The sequence below is a fragment of the Mus caroli genome, unplaced genomic scaffold (genome assembly GCF_978045245.1).
Source record: "Mus caroli unplaced genomic scaffold, Mus_caroli_1 scaffold_17, whole genome shotgun sequence".
NCBI lineage: Eukaryota > Metazoa > Chordata > Mammalia > Rodentia > Muridae > Mus > Mus caroli.
This window is the reverse complement of record NW_028227272.1, coordinates 8,620,888-8,642,269: the sequence shown is the minus strand read 5'-3', so window position 1 is coordinate 8,642,269 and position 21,382 is coordinate 8,620,888. Positions and strand designations below refer to the sequence as shown.

The window sequence follows — 21,382 nt, the reverse complement described above, 5'->3', positions numbered from 1 at the left end:
CAGATCACATTTACTCCACTCACATGGTCCAAAGCTAAGTTGTGAGATTAGCTCCACTCCAGCCATGTGGGCTGAAGAATAGGATGGTTTCCTTAAAGAAAAGTAAAATGCTGGCCCTTGAGCATCTCTGTGCGGGTGACTCACTGCTCTTACCGTGTGTCCTCATCTTCTCTATTGCTCTACTTACAGGAGGAAAGGGGAAGGCGGGAGGGAAGAGGAAAGGAGCAAGCGAGGAGGAGCCGGAGGAGGAAGTTCTTGGATACATAAGCAGCAGGTGCTTCTGGAACTCTCATCCTTCTCCCTACCCTCACTTAGTACCATCCTGTCTCAGGCAGGCCCACAGCCCCGTGATCAAGTCTAAGTAAGTAGAAGTGATCCTTCCCATCAGAGAGTCAGTTAGCTTCCATGACTTCTTCCCCTTTCCTGCCCATGTCTCTGTCTAGTATAACAGAAATGACCTGAAGACCAGGGTAGAAAAGACAAGAAGTGTCTGGGGATATTTGGGGTTGTCTAACTTTACTTGTGAGCTAGATTCATGAGCCACCCTAAAAGCTTCATATAGTGGCTTGAATATGCTTGGCCCAGGAGATGGCACTATTAGGAAGTGTGGCCTTGCTGGAAGAAGTATGTCACTGTAGGGGTGGGCTTTGAGACCCTCCTCCTAGTTGCCCATGAGCCAGTCTTCTCCCAGCAGCCTTCAGGTCAGATGTACTCTTGACTCCTTCTCTAGCACAAAGCACAATGTCTTCTGGATGCTACCATGCTTTCTGCCTTGGTGAAAATGGACTGAATCTCTGAACCTGTAAGCCAACCCCAATTAAATGTTGTCCCTTATAAGTTTCCTTGGTCATGGTGTCTCTTCTCAGCAGTGGAAACCATGAGACCCTGAGACACTGCAGAATTCTGGAAACATTTCAGTTATCCCTGTCCAGCTCCTATTGTCTGGACACTGTATGTCTAGAACTAAACCCAGAGTGAAGATGTAGGAAGGAAAACAGCTAGAGATGTTTTCTTTAACATTCTTGGAGGGCAACAGGCAGGGAGAACTCTCAGGAGTGTCCTTGTCTGTTTGCTGGTGTCTTACACAAAGTCATTCATGTGACCATCTATTGATGACTCCTCCAGGTAGAGCCCATGGATATCACCTACAGAAACATCTGTCCTGGACTAGGCCTATAAAAATGTGATAGGAAGAGGAAACAGAAGACAGCCACCTCAGTCAGAACCCAGGAGCCTGGGCCTCCAGTTCCCCACCTACTTGTGATGGAGTAGGTGAGCAGAGATAGTCCCCTTATCTCTGACTCTCACTGAAACAGCAAGAATGTAAAACTGCCACACATTCTGGGGCTCCACAGTAGTAAGAAAGCAGAGATGAGCAATGGAGAGACCAAAACCCAGTTACAGCTTTGGGGTCCCTGGATCCAGATGTGTGGCATGGGGACAGAAGCTCCCTCCTCTGCAACAGAGCTGACCATCTGGGCCATCATCAGCTTTGTGTGTTGCTCTGCATCACATAGTAGGCATAGGTCTGCTTCTGTTGACCCTTGAACATAGATTACAACATTGTCATTTTTCTGCCCAGTGCCTTCAGGAGATCATGAGGCTTCCTGGAATTTATATAACATGTTCTTGTGGATGTTTACCAACTTGTTCTGAATTATGTTAATCTATTCAACCACATTTCAAAATAAGATGTAAAATAAAAGCTTTTCTTGCAATTACATTGCTTCTTAAATAGGATATACTGAGCATAAGGAATGAAAACCATCTTATGATCAGTCCTAACAATTGATCAGAAGACCTTGTAAATTGAACCTGCAAATTTCTGAACATACACTTTCTATTCAGTGTGACTAGATCAGAACTCATAATTTGAGCTGTTTTGGGAGGTTTTAGCTGAGCCATGTAGAGGACTTTAACTGTTTTTTAATATTTTGCCTGAGATGAAACAGAACATTTTAAAGCTAGTTATAATTTTTGATATGCAATAAGTTGCTCCCTCATTTAGGGCATCCACCAGGGCTGACCAGAAAAGCAATTATTTGCTTTGACTACTTAGCACATTGTTAATGACCAGATGCATATATTAATAAGCAAATTAAATCAGAAAGCTTGCTTTTAATTCTACCATAAATAGTATCTTGGGCCAAGTAGATATTAACTCAAAAGGAAGTAAAGGAACTTTCCAAATAATGAATTTTTTAATGAAAATAACAATATCCTTTTTCATTGTAACTATCCATCGTAACATTCACTCATCCACAAACATTCACTGATTGCAGAGTAGGTGCCAAATACAGCACTAGTCACTATGGGTACACTAGTGGAAAAGAGAGACCAAGACCTCCAGCAGAGCTGAGGGCCACGGGAGACAGATGCATAGGTGGTAGAAGGAGGCACTAGTGCCAAGACTCCAGCTTGAGTTTGGACAAATATGTCTTCATGTTACAGGCACCCATATGTTTTTTTAAATTTGCAGTTAAACTTCTCTGTGAGATTAGCCACATTAAAAGTGGCAAATTAAAATCCTGTCCACGTTACTAAGACCATTGATTTTCAGTCCTTCAGCTCTCAAGCCCAGGGTAATTTTTGTAGGCTCTGCTGCACTAAGTCATCTATCCCCTGAGAGTGGCCCCAGGAGCCTTGTTAGAATCCAGCAGTTCCATGTAGAGGACCAATCAGAATGTGACACTGTAATTATGGAACAAGAGATTCCAGTAAGGCCCTTGCTTGTCACTGACACACAGGTCTGTCCCCATGTATTTGAACTGTTGTAACTCCATGAAATGGAGAACACAGGTCGGTCAATTTTTCCCCTGGAATAAAATGTCTTGGAAGAGCTCTTGCATGTTAGCTCTGCCTGAGCAACTGTGGCATGCTTGAGAGTCTCCTGAACATTAGCCTCAAGAGCTTCTGTTCTGTAGGGGGAGGCAAGCGCTTGTTTATATCATTCAACTTCTGTAGCTGCTGGAACAGTGCACACTTACTCTGACAGATCTGGAGGTTCTGAATCTCCAGGGCTGTGCTCCTCTGGAGTCTCTCACACCTAGAATACATTTCTTGGCTGTTGTGCATCTTCAAAACCTATAGTCTGGAGTCTTTTCTGGCCCCTCTGGGATTCTCCTTCTCAATCTGACTAGTGCCCTTCCTCCCTCCCTTCCCTCCCTCCCTCCCTCCCTGCCTTCCTCCCTTCTCCTCTCCTTTCTTCTGATACAGACCTGTGTGATTACACTGGGCCTGCCTGATAACCTAGAGTAATCTCTCCAGTCTGCCAAATCCCCTTTGCCATGGGAGATGAGGTATCCACAAGCACTGGGAGTTAGACACCTCAGAAGGGACTTTATTGAGCCTGTCACAGATAACTTGTGATAAGTGAGATTCAGCTTATTACCAGCCCACCTTACTGCTGCTGACTTACTTCCTTGTAATAGCAATGCAAACAGATCCAGTGGTTAGTTCTGCTTTTCCTGGTGGGGTATCTGGCTCTGAACATGGAAGTACCTGTTTCTAATGCCTTGTATCCTAAATGTGGTGGAGTAACTTCTTTTCTAGACCTCTTGCACTTCCCACTGTTGCGTTGCTATTAAAAAATGGGGCCCCAAAATGACCAGAGCTTACTGGATACAGAGCATCTCTGTCCAAGCAGATCTAGCAGGTCTTTATGAAGTCTCCAGATAAATCTTAGGGACAATACGGTTGAGATGCACTTGTCAGACTAGGATGCTCAGGCCCGATGCATCCTGCTTCTCATGTATTATGTAGAATTCCTGTGTGCATGCCAGGAGACACTGAGCGTCCCCTTTCTGGTTGTCACTGAGAGTTGTAAGCAACAGAACCGCCACTCCTTTAAACGTTTGCTCAGGTTTCAGGGGAGATGCTTTGGTGTGTGTAGGCTTTGTTTTACTTGTTAAATACTCTGAGTAACTAAAGCAGGATGCTCTCTCCTATAGAAAACACCCACAGCAGCATTTTGGCAAAGTGCCCTGGAAAACAGGCACAGCATTTTCTTGAGCGGGATTTGTACATATATAGCCAGGACTGTGTTTTTTATTTGGACCACCATCATGTACAGAACTCTTTATCTGGCATCCCAACGCTCAGAGGTCTGTCTCTGAAAATTAAGATTATTTTTCTTAAATTTGGGATTGATTTGATTGGTAACAGACCTGCCCTGAACTGACTCAGGCAGCTCCTGCTCCTTAGCTAATGGGATACTCGCACATTTCTTAGTAGAGAATTCTTGAGCTCTGTAATGAATTACTCTCAATTCTGCTTTGTTAATAATATATATTCTTTTTCCTCTAGTCCCCTTCTAAAGTTTGTAAAAATACAATTTTAGACAAGATCCAGAGCCCAGAAGGTTTTTCATAAGAATTTATGGATCTGCAGAACAGATGCTTGCGACTTACAAAGAAACACTTCATCAGTCCAAGCAAAAGTTCTTGTTCCCCACTTGTGCGATTCCTCTCTTACATGGCAGTCACATAGTAGTTTCCATGGTTTACATGGTCCCTGATGTTTTGGGGTTAAATTTTGGGGATCAATTTCTGTTGGAACTAAAGGACTTCAGCGTGAAGCTCGATTTGATTCCAGAGATGACTGGAACACTTGGAGGAAAGGGTGTGTGCACAGAGGTGGAGTTTCTTAGGAATTAGCACCGAAGTAGCTACTTAGGTGGAAAGTCTTCCTGGTGGAGAAGGGCTGGGCTTCAGTAGAAGTGGCCGCAGAGGCTGGAGAGGAGGTGGAGCCACTTGGTGGCCAGGTATTGAGGAATGGGTGTCACCATGGAAACGTGAATTAGAGATACTGATAAGTAGCTTTGTGTTTTCCCTGTAGTTAAAGGCCTGAACAGATCAAGAAAGACAAAACAACAATAACAACAAAAATCAAACTTTCTTCTTGCTTGGTCATCTTAAACTGGGTGCAGAGGAATGGACTAAAGTCTAGATAAAAGTTGTCACCACCCAATAAACATCCAGACTCATCCCCACTGACAGTTTCTACTTCTGTGAAGAATGAATAACTTCGTGAAAGGTGGGCATTGCACCAAGCTGGGATGTGCCTATGTGCTGGGCTCTAGGCGAGGAATGGAACTGTTTGTCTTTCTGTTGCTTACACAGTCACAGAGAGTTGATGCTCAGTTTCCTCAGGCCAGGCAGACACAAGCATGTGAATACAATTCTGGTACCGGACAGATTCTGATAAGGAGAGCCTCAGAGGCATGATTTCAAAACCAAAGCCAGGATTACTGCTCTGTCCGGCCAAGGGCCTTATCTCAGCCCTCCAACACTGTCAAGTTCACCTTCCCCACTGCTCAGTTCCGAGGTCCTGAAGGACAGTGTGCGTGTGAGGGGGATGGAGGGTTATTTACTGCTGGACATGGGGAGGGAGTGGAGTCACATGTACCGACGTGTGCTCCCCAGAGGTCTCAGCAAGTTACACATCTCTAGAATAGATGAAGTTTGACATCTGTACTCAGTGTCTGTTCTGTGTTCCAGACGCTTCTGCTATGTGAAATGATGTGAAGTGGATGAACCTGCGAGTCACCTATAAAGGATATGGATATAAAAAGACAGGATTACCCCCCACCCCCTTCTCCATCTCCCTCTCCCTCTCCTCCCTCGCCTTCAACATCCCTCCCTCCTTGGATACCTCTCTTGTTTGTTACTTTACTCTCTGGAAGGATTCAAGTTAGAATAGATCTGGGTCTATCATTATTATTATTATTTTATATTCACTTTCTAAATTATGCAAATAATTTATAAATGGGTTGTGTTTGCAAGGATTGAAAATCTTCATATAGAATCAACCATGAATCCCTTCCCAAGTCTTGACCTGGGGTCACTGTCATTCAGGTGTGTGTGTGTGTGTGTGTGTGTGTGTGCAACAACCTTTTTTTGAAGCACAAACATAATCGTTCTGTGCACATTGTTCTCTTTCCCCTTCCGAGTGTCTGAATAATCTTTGTGTTGATATATATAGGCTCTGTCACTTCAGAGTCTACAGATGGAAATTTCACAGTTGTTAACCTGCCCTCCAGGTTGTTCTAGCTGAGATAATCTCCCTGAGGAAACCTAAACTGTGTTGCTGACATCGCACTGGTGCTCCCGTGCCTTCAGTGGATGGAGTCTAAATGGGTGAGCTTGTGATCCTCTGAGCCGTTTGTACTGACTCCACACCAGCCACTCTGCTTTGTGGCTTTCTGGAGGACCTCTCATGGGGACAGGGTGACCAGCACTTTTCTTCCTGTGATCCCTTTTGTGTAACCGATAGCCTTGGTCCCTGTGATACAGGTGATAAGTTTCTGTGCCACATACGACATCTCAGAAAGCTTCCATTTTGTGGAAGCCCCGTGTCCATCATAAAGTGAGTCTTCTTGTTTTTAAAAAATTCAGTGACTTTACATTCATCCCCACTGTGTAGTAAGCCTTGCATTTTTATTTTTAAATGCCTACTCCGGGAAATGCCAAGATTTAAAGTTAATTTACCATACAGTTTCATATACAGAAACAGAAAGAGATTCATTTGCATGCAAGGGTATGATGCCTCAGTCAAAACATCCCGGGCTTGGGGATGGGGAATGCGCCGAGACTGGCTCCACTCAGTTTTACGTCAAGAAGCAACCAGAGGGCAATCAGCTCAGCCCCTTGGCTCCTCCACTCCTTCACATCCATTATAAGCCCCATGAAAGCATCCAAGCAATCAGGGACAATACTTCCCTTCTGCTAAAGCTGATTAGAAAAGGTCTGAACCAATTTACCTAATATTACTAATTAAGGGAACATGGGGCCTCTGTTGAATGGCTGTTTCTGATTAGGTGTGTGACTATAGTTCCACCCCAGCCATTGTCGACTACATATGCACATATGCACATGGCTGCTGGAATGGTGTCAGTTCTCAGTTCCCTGTCTGACAGAGCATCTTAATCATGCATGGGCTTGGGACCCCTTTGATAGATTGGCAAAATCCCTGGACCACATCACAGGGTAATGTTTTTAAATATAGAGAATTTCCATTGAAACCAATATAGTTATCAAAGTACTGTTACAAAATTTGATTGGGTGATATGCATGCTTGCTACATCCACTCCAGTACTCCAGTAGTGACACGCGTGACAGGCCCCAAAAACATGGACCTGCATCCCGAGGTAAAAAGTTCACGGAAACTTAGTCTCCTGGAAATTTGGCATTCTCATAGACTAAGCTGACCTTAGTTGGGGCTGCTTCTGATCCCAGTTGTTAACATTGATTTTATCTCAGTTGGTTCCTGTTAGCTTTTTGTACACATTCCTCTGTTTTATTTAAAAGTTACTTATAAGACTGGTGCTCACTTTGAGACAAATTACATTCAGATACCACCCTCCCTTTTGTTTGTATCTGTTTGTCACCCTTTTTGTTGACAACTCCTTGCCCCCATGTCCGGAACCCCAATTTCTTCCGCGTATTGAGGGAGGCCAACTGGGACTGGTCTGTGGCACATGCTTCTTGGTTGATCTTTTATCTGATGTTCTGACAACTACCCAGGTTTAATAGTGACAATGACTCCTTTTCTATGGCATGGGCAGGAACTGAAATGTGATAAGAAACACGTGTGGTTTCTCATGCTCATGTCCTTGCTACCTCCATGAGCAGCTGCTAACTTTGTAATAGAAGATGGTTCTGTATCAGCATGAATTTGGTGGAATCTAGTTTTCTTTCTGAAGACCCTACCCCACCCCTGCAGTGCCTACTGCCCCAAATTAAGAGTCTACATCCCCACACAGGAGCACAGTCCTCTTGTTCTCTCTCAGAGCTGCCTCTTCATGGTGACAGTGTGGACATTATGATTGGCCAAAGTACAAACTCATTGACAGAAACTTTACTTTTTTTTTTTTTTTAAAAAAGACCTTTTCATTGATTCTTCATGAATTTCACCTCGTGTACCCCAGTCCTGTTCATCTCTCTGTCCCCTCATATCCACCCTTCTTTCTTGCAACCTCCTGCCCAAAGTAAAATAAACACACCAGCCAAGTGCTACAGCCTCTCCTGAGCTCATGACCTTGTTGGGAGCTTTCCTGACTGCTAGAGGTGGTGAGGTGCTGGGGGTTGGGCATCACCTCTGTATTTGTGCCTGACCACAGCAGATGAGACAGGGTCACCCTCCCACACTCACACTCTCAGGGCTAGCTCACCCATGCCCTGCCCCCAACAAGGGCCAGCTCCACTGAACTGCCTAAGCAAGGTGCAGGGCCCCATCTCTTAAGTGCTACCTACCTGTCTTAGGGTTTCTATTCCTGCACAAACATCATGACCAAGAAGCAAGTTGGGGAGGAAAAGGTTTATTCAGCTTACACTTCCACGTTGCTGTTCATCACCAAGGAAGTCAGGACTGGAACTCAAGCAGGTCAGGAAGCAGGAGCTGATGCAGAGGATATGGAGGGATGTTTCTTACTGGCTTGCTTTGAAAGACTCCAAGAGGAGCCCCTCGCTCAGGCCTCAGGACAATAGTGGACACCCAAGAACTCACGAGAGACCAAGCTTGATGCAAACCACATGAAGCTTTATTCGAGGAAAGCCAGAGCTCTGGGGACGACTCATATGCCACGCAGAGTCAACCTCGAGGGGAAAGAGGTCCCAGTTTTTATAGATCCTCAGGGGGGAAAGAAAAAGGGGAGAGTAGGGGATTTCCAGATCTAAACAATGTCTATTCTCAAGAAATGGGTATGGGAGGGGTACAAGGAAAGAGTCTGGTGCAGGTGTAGCAACTCAGGATTGACCTGGTTGTGGTTGCTGGGGAGATTTTCCGACTCTTTCCCAGCAACCAATATCACAAACACCTGGCAATGGGCTTCATCAGTGGGCACACACATGGGTTCAAGGAACAGTCAAAACATTGGCAGATACATGGGTTCAAGGAGTGGCCAGAGCATTGTGCACCTCTCTTTTTCTAAATCAGTGAATAACTAGTTCTGCTAGCAATGAAATCTATCTTGCCAATTTCAGGGCTTCTGTGACCTTTTACATTCTGTCAGGATCTTTCAGCTTCCCCTAGCTTGCTCAGCCTGCTCTCTTATAGAACCCAAGACTACCAGTCCAGAGATGGTCCCACCCACAAGGGGCCGTTCCCTCTTGATCACTAATTGAGAAAATGCCTAACAGCTGGATCTTATGGAGGCACTTTCCCAACTGAAGCTCCTTTCTCTGTGATAACTCCAGCAGTGTCAAGTTGACACACAAAACAGGCCAGTACACTACCACAGGTGAGTGATGGGGCCAGCTCTCCAGAGCACTGCAGCTAGTGAGGGGTGGGGCCAGTTATGCACAGTCCCTGGACATCCATGTAGTTCCTGGTGGCTGCACTGTCCAGTGACAGGCCCGTATTCTGTAGTGGTTATATGAGCCACAGACATTGACACTGATCTCTGCCACTGTGTAGCCAAGAACTGAGATCTGGCCCTCAGTGCTAGCTCAGGCTGGGATTGCATCATGGCCCCAGGTGATAGGGCTGGTCCCACTCACTGCACGTCACTCTTCTAGTCTCCATTTTCTTCTCTCTTTATAATGCTTCAGCTGCTCCACTTCTCTCTTTCTCCAATCTGACCACCACATACTTGCACATTGTGGTGTCCCCTACTGCAGGCTGGTGGGCCCCTAGGTGACATCCTCTATCCATGCTGTATGGTGTGACTACAAGCGGTTGTCTATGGCCCACTTTGCCATGAGCTGGAGGGTAGGTCAGTGGGTGACATGGCAGTCCATAGATCTCTGTCTTCCTCCTCTTGGACTATGCTGCCTAAGTTTGATTTGGTTTGTTTTCTATGAGCCCTAGGCATAAGACAGCTTTGGCCACCAAGCCAGGCATCAAGCTAGGATGAATAAAGGACCACCATCTGTCTTGCCCCCGACTTACAAAAGACACACCACCCATGAGGTGTGTCTTTGCCCATTGCCACAGAGAAGAAACTTTAATTTTAATTAAAGGTTTCTAAATTGTAGCCAGGAAAAAGTGGACATTTGGTTATTTTATGAAAAGAAATGACTAGAGTTAAGTAATAGGGACTGAGCTGCCTTTTAATTAGGGACACAGAAAAGGTCTTCCATATTCTTTATCTCTGGCTTCATCATTGAGATAAAAACAAACAAACAAAACCCTGCCAGTCCTGAGAAACTTCCCTTTTCTGTGTGCTCCATGGCACATTCAAAAAGGTTTAAAAGAAACCAAGCATACAACAGAGGATAGATAGGAAGCAAGCAGACTAAAGGCAATAGAAGCTCATATCACAGGTCAATGGTTTCTGGGCAATCTAACACAGGTTCAAAATGGCAAATCTTTGGGTCCAGATTTTTTCTCCTGAGTGGGTCATCTGTAAGTAGGTTTTGACTAGCTAGTGAACCCTGCAAACGCAGGTGGATTTAGGATATTTGCATAGATGCCTTAGGGAATGACTTGGTTTTAACCCTTAAAAAGGGGCTCCTGAGTCTCAATCTCAACGTGTCAACTTCACTGAGCTTAGAGGCCTGCCCAAGTCATTGTTAGATCAGAATTTCTGCTTCTTTCGCAAGGGTTTCTAGAAGAGTTAGGCATTTGAGTCTGGATTGAGGAAATACCTGACCTCAGCAGTGTCGTCAGGTGGCATTTGGTACAGAGGCCACTATTAAACAAGATGGTGGGAGAAGGGCAGGTTTGTCCCTTCTTTGAGCTGAGACTCCTTGGGTGACCGCTCCCAAGTCTCAGGCTGGCAGGTCACACCACCAGACTTCCTGGACTACAGCATATGGGCAGCTGGGTATCATTTCTTGGCCTCAACAAACACTTGAGCCAGCTCCCATAATGAACCTGCCCTAATGATATCTGTGTGTTTCCTGTTGGTTCTTTGGAGAACCCTGAGCCGTAACTGGCTCTGTGATGCAGAAGGGTGCAAGTTCCCAAGGTTCCCAGCGGCAGATATGCTTGTGATCTAGTTCCTAATTTCTGTTCCCTTTTGGGGACTCTTGACTCACTGCAGCTCATGCCCTGCAAGCCTTTAGGCAAGGGCAGGTGGTAGGCTGCCCCAGAGTGCCAGGCTACCCCACAGCAGAGCTGCCCTGGGGCCCCTTCCACCCACATGCCCTCCTAGGGGCATTTTAGAGCCAGTGGATAGAAATACCAGAAACCTGAGAGGCCCTGGCACAGCAACATGCAGTGGACAAAACCAGTGCCTTGGAGCCTCTGCGTAGCTAACCGGACTCTGTACGGCTCTCCTGTGTTATTTCTAATCGTGTTTTCTGGAATTAGAACATTCTACCTTTTCATTGGCCTATTTTCTTCAACTAAATGAGGTTCTAAAGGGGACATGATCCTGAAGGGGTTCAATTATCGGGTAATTGGTCAAGTCGTCAGAATGGGAAATGAACAAAATAATGAGAGGCTGGGAATGGAAGTTTAAATGCCAGAGCTACTGAGGGTGTGTTTCCCAGACGCCAGCGTTTAGAGGCTCTCCTGTGCATTCCTGACTCCATGTTCACTGTGTCCTTCCATGCTCCACTGGGAAGGTACCAAAGGTTCTGTTTACTGTACGTTGCTTGATTTGTATAAAACCTTATTATTCTTTTCTTTATCTATTATCCTTTTTTATATTTAACTCTTTATTGGTTTTTTGTGACTTTCACATCACAGATCGAAATCCCACTCATCTCCCCATCCCCTCACCCACCTTCCCTGCCGGCCCCTGGAAAGAAAAAAGAATCTAGTTGTAGAAGCTGTGTCACAGTGTGCCCCACAATATATCACACTTCTTTACTTGAAAATGTTCATTGCACTGAGTCATTGATCTGGTTCTAGACCTCTGGCTCCTACTACCCTATCAATACTGTATCCTCACAGGGACTCCTCTCAGATATCCTGTTGTTGCCCTGTGTCACAGAGATCCTGCAGCTTTGGATCTGCAGGACCCACTCCTTCACACAGTCCAGCAATCCATAGATGGAATAGATGTCTCCAGGGAACCAACTTAAAAGCCCTGGATCCAGGCCTAGGTTGTATGTGTGTTGGTCAGCCCACTGGATCTCCCAAGCCCACACTACCAGGGAGACTCTCTAGCACTGCCTCAACCAGGTCATCCAGTGCTGCAGCTGGTAAGGGGCAGAGCCAGTTCGCCTGCTCTCATGCCCTCAGAGCTAGCTCACCCCCCACCATGCCAGCAGGGCTGCTGTTGGGGTGTCAGTTGAGGTATAGGGCCCACGCTCCTTAGTGTTACAGCCAGTAATGGACAGGGCCAGCTCTTGAGCATTCATGACACCATGGCCATTTCTCTCACCCACCGCAGATGGCAAGGGGTGAGGTTAAAGAGGGCATCTCTCCCTTGCCCACATCATCACATGGCCTGTGAGTGGCAGGGCTAGCTCTCCTACTCTTACACCCTCAGGACTGCCTCATCCACAACTCCTGCAGCCTGAGCCAGCTCTAATGTGCTTTCTACACAAGGTGCTGGGCTGCTCTCTAGAGTGCTACAGCTGGAGAGGGGCAGGGCCAGCTCTCCCATGATGCCCAGGCAAAGGGTAGGACCAGTTCTACACAGCCCTCAAATATCAACATGGTCCCAAGTGGCAGGCTAGACTAGGGACATCTTTCTGACCTTTGATATTAACAAATCCCCCCGTCCCTACCCCCACCTCGGCTGCTGCAGGGCCATGGACCCACTGTGGCATGAGGTGGCATCACTGTCTTCTCACATCAGACGGTTTGCCTCTCCTCATTGTCCCTACATCCTTCTGATGCTTCCCTTTCTCCGTCTCCTCACAAGTTATTTGCTCATCTTCATGGTACCCAGGGCTTCTGGGTATCTGGGGTCCTCTCAAGAATGGTCTCGGGAGTGCTGTGCCCTACCCATGCCAATGTGGCACTGGGCCAGGGTTGTCTGAGGCTTGCTACCTACCCAGGCCACATGGCACCAGACAGGGGTCATCCCAGGCATGGTGTGCCAATCCTGGGCTGTGTGGTGCTGGACTTCATTTATTATCTTAATGTGGTGAAACACTACTGTTACAATATATAAATATTTTCGTGAAGAAATTGTGTATGAAGCCAGGCCTGGTAGTGTGCTCTCAATATAACTCAACTCCCCAGGAGGCTGAGGCAAGAGGATTGCAGGGTTTTCCTAGGCTACTGAGTGAGTTCCAGGCTACCCTAAGCAACTAAGTGAAGTTCTGTCTCAGTCAAAAGAGATGTGGGGCTCGGAGTGGCTGTGCACCTGCTTGGCTGTGTGGTCCAGGGCCAGTTGTGGAAGGTAGGAGAAGGGACTTGGTGTTAATCAGTAGAAGCTGGAAATTTTGTGTGGATAACTCACCCCTCTCAGTCTTTTCCTTCCTTTTCTCAGAAGCACGTAAGAGCACATTTGATAGCACAGTGAGGCTCCTTGGTATGTCAGCCAGTTACAGTTTATTAATTGTATCCCTTCCATTGGCTAATGGTATAGACACAACACTGAGCAGCTAGGAGTGCCTGGGTGCTGCCATGAGAATAAGCTGTAGCCTTTAGATACAAATTTAAATGAATCTTGTCTAATGACATGTATGATTTGAAAACTGGTAGAACCTGATTAAACTTGATCTGTTAGCAGCGTGGCATCAGGTCACCATGTGAGTAATGTTTATGCCTGTGAAGTTTGAGATCAGTGAATTTACATACCTCAAGTAATTAGGGGAAGATAATGAAAGCATTAACAATGGAAAGGGTTATGGCTCCATGAATTTTCTGAGACTATATGAAAGCAAATGTATCCAATCAAAGGGGTACATAACTCCCATGAGTCCCACTTTGTGTCCTCCTCCTGTTGGGGACACAGTTCCTGTAACAGGATGCCATCCTTGAGAATGCCTGTAGTCACAGCCAGTCCCTTCATTGTTGACTGTTGAACTTCCTCCTGTCTACCTCATGAGAGTGCTGTGATTATAGGTATGTGCCATCATGCCCAATTTTACGCATTATTGGGACTGAACCCTGGGTGTATGTGAGGCAAGTACTCTACCAACTGAGTTACATTCCAGCTCACAGGAGTTACTATCGATGTGAGAGAAAATTTCCAGGGGACAAAGTAGAAGCAGGGTCTACAAGTATCCCAGGTTGTTGCCAAAGATGCCCTGGATCGTGGCTTACCTGCTGTAAGGCTTGACACCTTGTTCCACTTCTCATTTTAACAGAGGCTATTTTGTCTGAAAATGAAGCCCAACCATTTGGAAACTAGAAGTAAGCTTACTACACTGACTACAGAGTTACTCATAGTTTTCAAATGTTTCCTAAGAAGTCATTTAGTCATTTCAGACAATGCAATTGGCCTTGATTGACAGCTTACTTTTCCAACAGCCTGAGTAGCCAGTAGGATTTGAGAAGGACTAGTTGCAGAAGTCCCGAGTGTTCTGGCTGGGATAGGAAGTGCCTTGCACGGGTACTTGTGCTTAACCATGAGTCTCTAGCTTGCTGCTATTGTAGGAGTTGGTTAGAGCATCTGGGACTGTGGCTTAGTGTGGAGAGGTGGATTGCTGGACGCCAGACTTAAAAGTGGTGTCTGCTTCTGGCTCTGGACCTCCTTCAGGTCTCCTCTATGTGTCCATTAGAGAAGCCATTGCTACAAGCTCCCACCACCATGACCAGTCCACTCCAGCCTCCACACCTTCCCCATCATGACAGACTGTGTCCCCTGATCTCTGGACCTGAACCAGCCTTTCTTCCTCTTAATATTCCTGTCAGCCACTGTTATAGCCATAACAAGAGCAAGTGACACATGGCATTGGAGCGCTGCTGAGGTAGCTGCCCTGTCAGGAAATGCAATGTTTGTCTCTCTGTGCAGATGTGCAAACCCTCAGCTCACCCTGCCCAGCACCACTCAGCAGATAGGCTCCGTGTTTACAGCTAAGGCCCAGCTTCCTGACACTGCATGCGTTAACAGTTTCTGCAGGATGAGCCCTTTTTTATGCTGCCCTCCACTGGGCCTAGCCTGCATGGAGACAGGTAAGGGAAAGACCTGCATTTTTCCCTGAATTTGATGGCAGCCTGTCCGAGGTGGGTGCTCTTTTGCATCTAGACCACTGAGTGCAAAGTGGTCTCTCCCTCAATGACACCAGTGCAGAGCCTTGTGGTAAATATGGAAAGGGTGATCTGGGTCGCCCTGCCAGCCCTTGAACACATGGGCATTAGCTGGTTTTGGTTAATAGGAAGGCAGTGACTTGGGAATTGCTACTCTTTGTTTAATAGACTGAGACAGCAGTACTCAAAATTGGCACATTTAAATTTTTCACTTATCAGTAAATTAAAAGCAGCCCCTAGAGTCCTTCATCTAGGTCTCTCTAAACACTTGCCACATGGTGTAGGGATTGGCAGCACTTGTGAGGAAAAGCAGCTTTGTCATTGTGCCCATATCTGCTGAGGAAGGGCCCTGCTGAAACCCCAACATAAACAAACAACAGCAAAGCCTGGCCATCATTGCACAGTCCCCAGATGCCACTGAGGACAGCGTGAACATCTCCCACTGCAGCATCACCACCCTAAACTCTGCTCATTTTGAAACACGCAGCATCACTTTTACTTGTGAAGAACAAATACAGCAGCCAGTTTTGGTCACTGTTAATGGTGTTCATAGTGGACATTTGTCCTTGACTCCCTAACACATTTGCTTCTTTCACATCTGAGGAGTTTCCTTCTAGGTGTAGTCTGAGAGGGAAGCAGAGACCACCAGCCAGATGGCCAAGACATGGCTCAGATCTGTGACTCTGTCTCAGCTAGCCAGACCCACCTGACTGTCCATCCCTGATCATGGAGGGACGTGGTAGCTACCTGTGCTTTCCTGGCCAAGATCACTGTGGCCAGGATCAGCATCTGGTGTGAATCTCCAGCGTGTCCGTGGCTCAAGCTCGGGTTCTGTGCCCAGGCATATTTCTCCCTGGGGACAGTATTCATTGGCTGGAAGGCTGGGGAGAACTACCTCTGTGATCAACATCAACTTGGCCCTTCAGCTTTACACTCATACCTTGTACACCTTTGATAAGTTGCTTCTCTGTACGAACTAGCCAGATTCAACAACATAGAGTCCAACTAATAAAAACTCGCAGCCATATCTTCTGTTCACATCCTAAACTACCTTGCAGGGCTAGCTCTTATTCCCGTACTTTCTGCTATGTGCAGCTGCCTGTTGTACCAGGCTTCTCTCCTTAGAGCCTCTTCCTATTTGCAGACATGCTGCCACAGCCTGGACCACAGGGTGTGTCCTGTCTCCCATCACCTAGTGTTGTTTTATAGAGCTTGTGGATGTGAGCTCTGTGCCAGTACACCCAGTGCGAGTACCACCCATCCACTCCCCAGCTCAGTTGGTGAGCCTTTTGGTTCATACGTGATCTGTGCTTCCTCCTTACTCAGCCTGTGCCAAGACCTTCTGAATTGATGAGCTTCGGAGGAGCGAGGGATAGTCCTCACTCACCATACCAGCCCCACTGCTTACCTCTCCCATCGTGTTTATGGAGGTGAGGACCCAGAGCACTGACCACACTGTTGTCCATACCTGCCGAATGGGCAGTCACCTCTGTAAATTGTTGTCATCCCGGCAGCAATGAAGATATTACAGGACACACTTGATGCCCTTCCCTTTGGCCTCAGGACTATTGAAGCAGGGCACTTCAATCAATTGGGATTTTCCAAGACCCTCTCCTAGGGGAAGGTGAGGTCTGATGTTCTGGTATTGGACAGAAATGGGACTTGTCTCCCAGAAAGGGATTTAACACAGCATTGACAACTTGTCTGACCACCTTGTAGAAAGACTGGAGCCAGACAGTGATGGGCAAGACTACACCTTGACGTGCTTAGCCATGCCTATTTCTTATCTTGTGTAAACCTAAATTTCACAGCAGGACCTTGAAGATGGACATGGGGTGGGAGTGTAGGGTCACTGGATCTTTTGTGTCTCTTCTCAGTATGGCTATATGGAAGAGATCTTCTTTCTCTGCTTTCAATGTTACCTGTTTGTTTAATTGGCCTATTGAGGATGGATGGCCAAACTCAGCATGTTAGGATCTCCAGAGCCCAGAAACAAAACAAAGCTAACAACCATGCCTCACCTGTATGAGGCATTGCTGTGGGATGAAAGTGCAGCATCAATGTCACACGGTCCTGATTGAACAAACATGGAAAGCAGTCTCCTTTATCCATGGGCAGTTGGGAGGATTAGCCAAAATAATGACTGGGAGATGCATAGCACAACATTTGGTAGGCAGCGAACCCTTCAGAAACTAATGGCCACAGCAGTGGATTTTCTTGCATCCTTTCCATCCTGAAGCCCTGGGAAGTAGTTCTTTTGCTTTGTCTCTGTTAGGTTTGGGATGGGCATGTTGGGGCAGAGGAGTTTATCAGAAAAGTTTTAATGCCATGGACTAACAGATAGCATACTGAAGGCCCCCCAGGAGAGTTCAAGCCTAGCACTAGATAGACAAAATGGCAAGTCGGAGAGGATTGGAGCCCATGTGGCAGAAGAGGGAGACTTTTTATGTGCTTTGAGGGTTAGGGACATTATCATAGAAAGAGCCTGCAGCCAGGCTCTCTGATTCCCAGGCAAGAGGTAGGGAAGCAGATGGGGACCTGGATGTGGTACCCTCTGGTATTACCTCACTTCCTGGATGAAAGGTCATGGCTCCTGCAAGGATGGCACACAGAGAAGTGTCCAGGAGAGACTGCATGTCAGTATTTGTTGCAGGAAATATTAAAAAAAAATGCAATTCACACTACTGTGGCAGGCCCCAGCAAGCCAGCTGGCCAGGCACTGACAGGCATAGCCAGCCTGTTCTCATCTCGTGGAGACTCTTTGACTCAGAGCTCTGAAATCTCTCTACCTGATTCACTAAGTTCCCACTGGCGGGTCATTACCACTCCAGGCCCATGCTTCAAGATTTGCAGTGCCCTTTTGGGGTGCACTTCTGGCAGACCCATGCTTTGCTGCTGTACCTTTCTCTCTGGAATCTAGTCGAGCCGTCATGTGAAGGAAAACACCACTCAAACTTAGCTCAGAATCAATGGTAACTCAATCAGTGGGTGCAGCAACTAGAATGCTAATCTTGTAAGCCATCTAAATCTAAATCGTTCAATGGCAAGTCCTGGTGGATTCACCATCTAAACCGGGGTCACCAGTAGCTACATCTTGTCTTCCCATTGTCCCCTCTTCCCTTCTCCCTCCAACCCAGAAATCCCACCTACTCACCCAGTCATTAGTTACTTTATTCACTAGCGGAACGTTCACAAGAAGTCACCTGAGTACATGACTCATTCCTTGGTCCAGCCCCTCCTGGGAAAGTGGAATTAACATCAGAATACAAACAGCACAAGGGCCATCCACAAGTATTTTGGGGGGAAATCTGCTACAAACAGTGGCAGGATTCAGGTATTATACTCCTAATAGTTTCTGTGTTCTGGCTACTGTCCCTGAGGATAGATAGGTATTCAAATCACAGAGGCTAAACAGTCAGACAGTCCTAAAGCCAAGTGCTGTTTAAGAGTGGATGCCATGATAGTGTCTGGGACTTTATTGAGCATCAGTTTCCTTACCTGCAGACTGGGGTGTTACTGTCCACATCCCTGGGTCACCAGGAGGCTGAATGGGATTTTGTGTTACAGGACCTGGCATGCAGATGAGTACTGGCAGTCATGGGTGATGTCATTGTTGTCCTTTATCGTCATTTGACACCCTACTGGAGCATATGGCGATATCCCTTTTCCTGCAGGAAGTAGGTTTGAGATATAAAAAGAATCTTTACCATCTCTTTGCCCTTGTAGCTCATATCCCAGACATCCCAGAAGCTTGCATGAAGAAACAGTGCCAAGGAAGCACTGAATTCGATTCACCTAAATGACTTCTGCCCTATGTTGCAACTGTTCTGCTGTTTTAGAGCCCCAGCTATCACTTAAATTTATTTGAAAATAGTCTTCAGTCAAATGCTCTGACACACCACCAACTCCTGTAAATAATGAGTGTTTTCTCCTGACATCATCTGTCAGTGTGTGATGGGGACTCATTACCTTTAAATGGTTCTCATTAGGACTGGTTTACAGATTATCCTCAAGGAAGGAAACCTGTCACATATGCACACAGTTGCTCATGACTCCTGTGCCACAGAGAGCCAGCCGGCAGCAGGGTGGAGGTGGGCAGGAGAGAGCCTCAAGGACCTCAGTTGACCTTCCTTGGCAGTGTCCTCGGTACAGATGTGAGGTGTGTAAATGGGATGGATGCATGTGTGAGTCTGAGGTTCTGTTTTTAAGATCCCGGACATGCAGACATGTCCCGGAAAGACAGCTGGATGTGGGTGCTTATTTCCCACCATGTTAAGGTCTGGTGTACAACTACTAAGTAGGCAAACTCTGCAAGCAGACTGGCATTATAGTGTGCCCTCCTCTCCCAGTGATCATTCCTTGGATTTGAACTTTGGAATCCTGTCCTGCTCTAAATCCAGTGACTCTCTAGCCTGTTGTTCTAGGGACCACTGTGGCTTATGGCTGAAAGGTATAAAATGTCTTAATTGTGGGCACATACACACTCTTGGTGTAAATAGCAAGGTTCTTTTGAGATTACATTGTAGTTTGCCATGATATGTGCCTTATAGAACATTGAACCAAAATTGCCAGCTGTGAGCCAAGGAAGATCGCTGTTCAGCATGCTGTCGCGATGTTCTTACTTGGGTGGCCTGGGTTGATGTCTTTGAGTTATACCGTGGGAATTGAAGATACACTCTACACTTGCCTGGGCACCTCTCCTGTTTCCTCACAGATCCTGGGATGCTCATTTGCCTTATATGCACAGGTAGCCCATGCCTGCTCTCCATTACTGTAACACTCCATATGACTTATCATGTTTAGTACTCTATAAACGTTATGTGGAGCTACTCTGCTGCATTTGGGTGGGATGTAAGGACAGGTAGAGGGAACTTGTTAGACACATTAAGGTCCAGATGCAGGTTAAAACTTTTTAAGGAAAACCTGTTTGTATGTGTTTGATTTTATCTATGGGCATTAAAGCCATAGCTACAGAGGACTGACAATATGCCATCGAACCTGGACTTTATATCACAATACCTCACTTGTATCTTCCAAAGTTGCTGATTGTGTCCATTGTTTGCCTATAAAAATGAGAGAACTAATGCTGTTATATCAACCATAACCTTCTCAAAGGTGTTATATGCATTTCGAAAGAGTCCTCAAATCACAACAAGGCTATACATAAAGCTTCCGTTGAAGTTCTGTGAGAGGGTTGCCCTGACAGATTGCTAGTGAGGCATGCAAATACACCAATGGGGTAGTGTTCAGGAGAAGGACATAATGCCAAGGTAGAAGTAAGTAACACAGCATTGCAATAGGATAAGAAAAAGAAATTAATCAGAAGCTCAGACAGTGACGCAAGTTTTCTTAGTGATGTCACCCTGCTCTCAGACTTCTGCTTATAAATCTGGTGGACAGAAGAGCCTGGAGCTGGTACTGCCACACCGCAGAGGTCAGGCTGTGGTTATTCATGCATTCTGACTGGTCTCTTCTTTGCTCTGCAATTGTTTACCTGGTGGGGTAGCCTCAAGTGGCTGAGTTTAATAAATCCAGTGTGCTCAGAACTGACCCAGACTGACTTATCCCCCAATCTGACTGCAGCTTTGAGAACGGAAGGCAGTTAGGAAGGATAAAGTAGGAGCTGTCAGGACCCAGAAGAGTTTGTCTTGCGTGGTAACAGGCAACAGGAATGTTCTCTATCAAGCTCAGACACTCATTAAACCCTGAACACAGTCAGGTTCAGGCTTCTTTCAGTCAGCTAGCATCGAGGAGACTTGAAAAGAGCCAAAGAATGCTGCTCACCACAACCTGGCTAACATGATGTTCTTGTAATAGACACTCTTCAAGAGCAGTTAGATAGTTTTAGATAATGTCTAAGTTCCAACTACACTCCCTTTGTGTTTGGTTTCATAAATGGAAGCTGATGTGCAGAGAGAAAACTGTTTTGAGCTTTTGGAGGCCTGGGCAATGAGCAGCCTGCATTTGAATTCTGCCGCCTGTGCTCTGCCTTTAATAATCTAGGACTCTTTAGCTCCACTGTTATTATTTTATTTTATTGTCAGTGAGTTGCCTAAATGCAGACATTTCTGGTTTATTTAGTTAACAGGTCCTCCAGATCTTACTGTGAGGAATTGGACAACATTCTTTAAGAATTTTAAACATTTCAGCATATTAGAAAAACTGAAACGCATAATGAATACCAAAAATAGTTCATAGATTAATGAATACACATGTATCTGCCAGCCAACTTAGGAAATAAAACATCAATTCTGTTGAATCCTCCCGTGTGCCAGTTTCAGTTAAGGATTAAGGCCATGTGACAGAAAATCCAAATAACATTGGCATCTATAAGAGAACAGTG

General features: G+C 46.1%; 1 protein-coding gene across 3 annotated transcripts in view; it reads left to right on the top strand.

Annotated features, from left to right (window-relative positions):
• Window positions 1–21,382, top strand: part of Cpped1 (calcineurin like phosphoesterase domain containing 1) — a 103,404-nt gene that overhangs the window by 23,592 nt on the left and 58,430 nt on the right. The gene's annotated exons all lie outside the window — the stretch shown is intronic.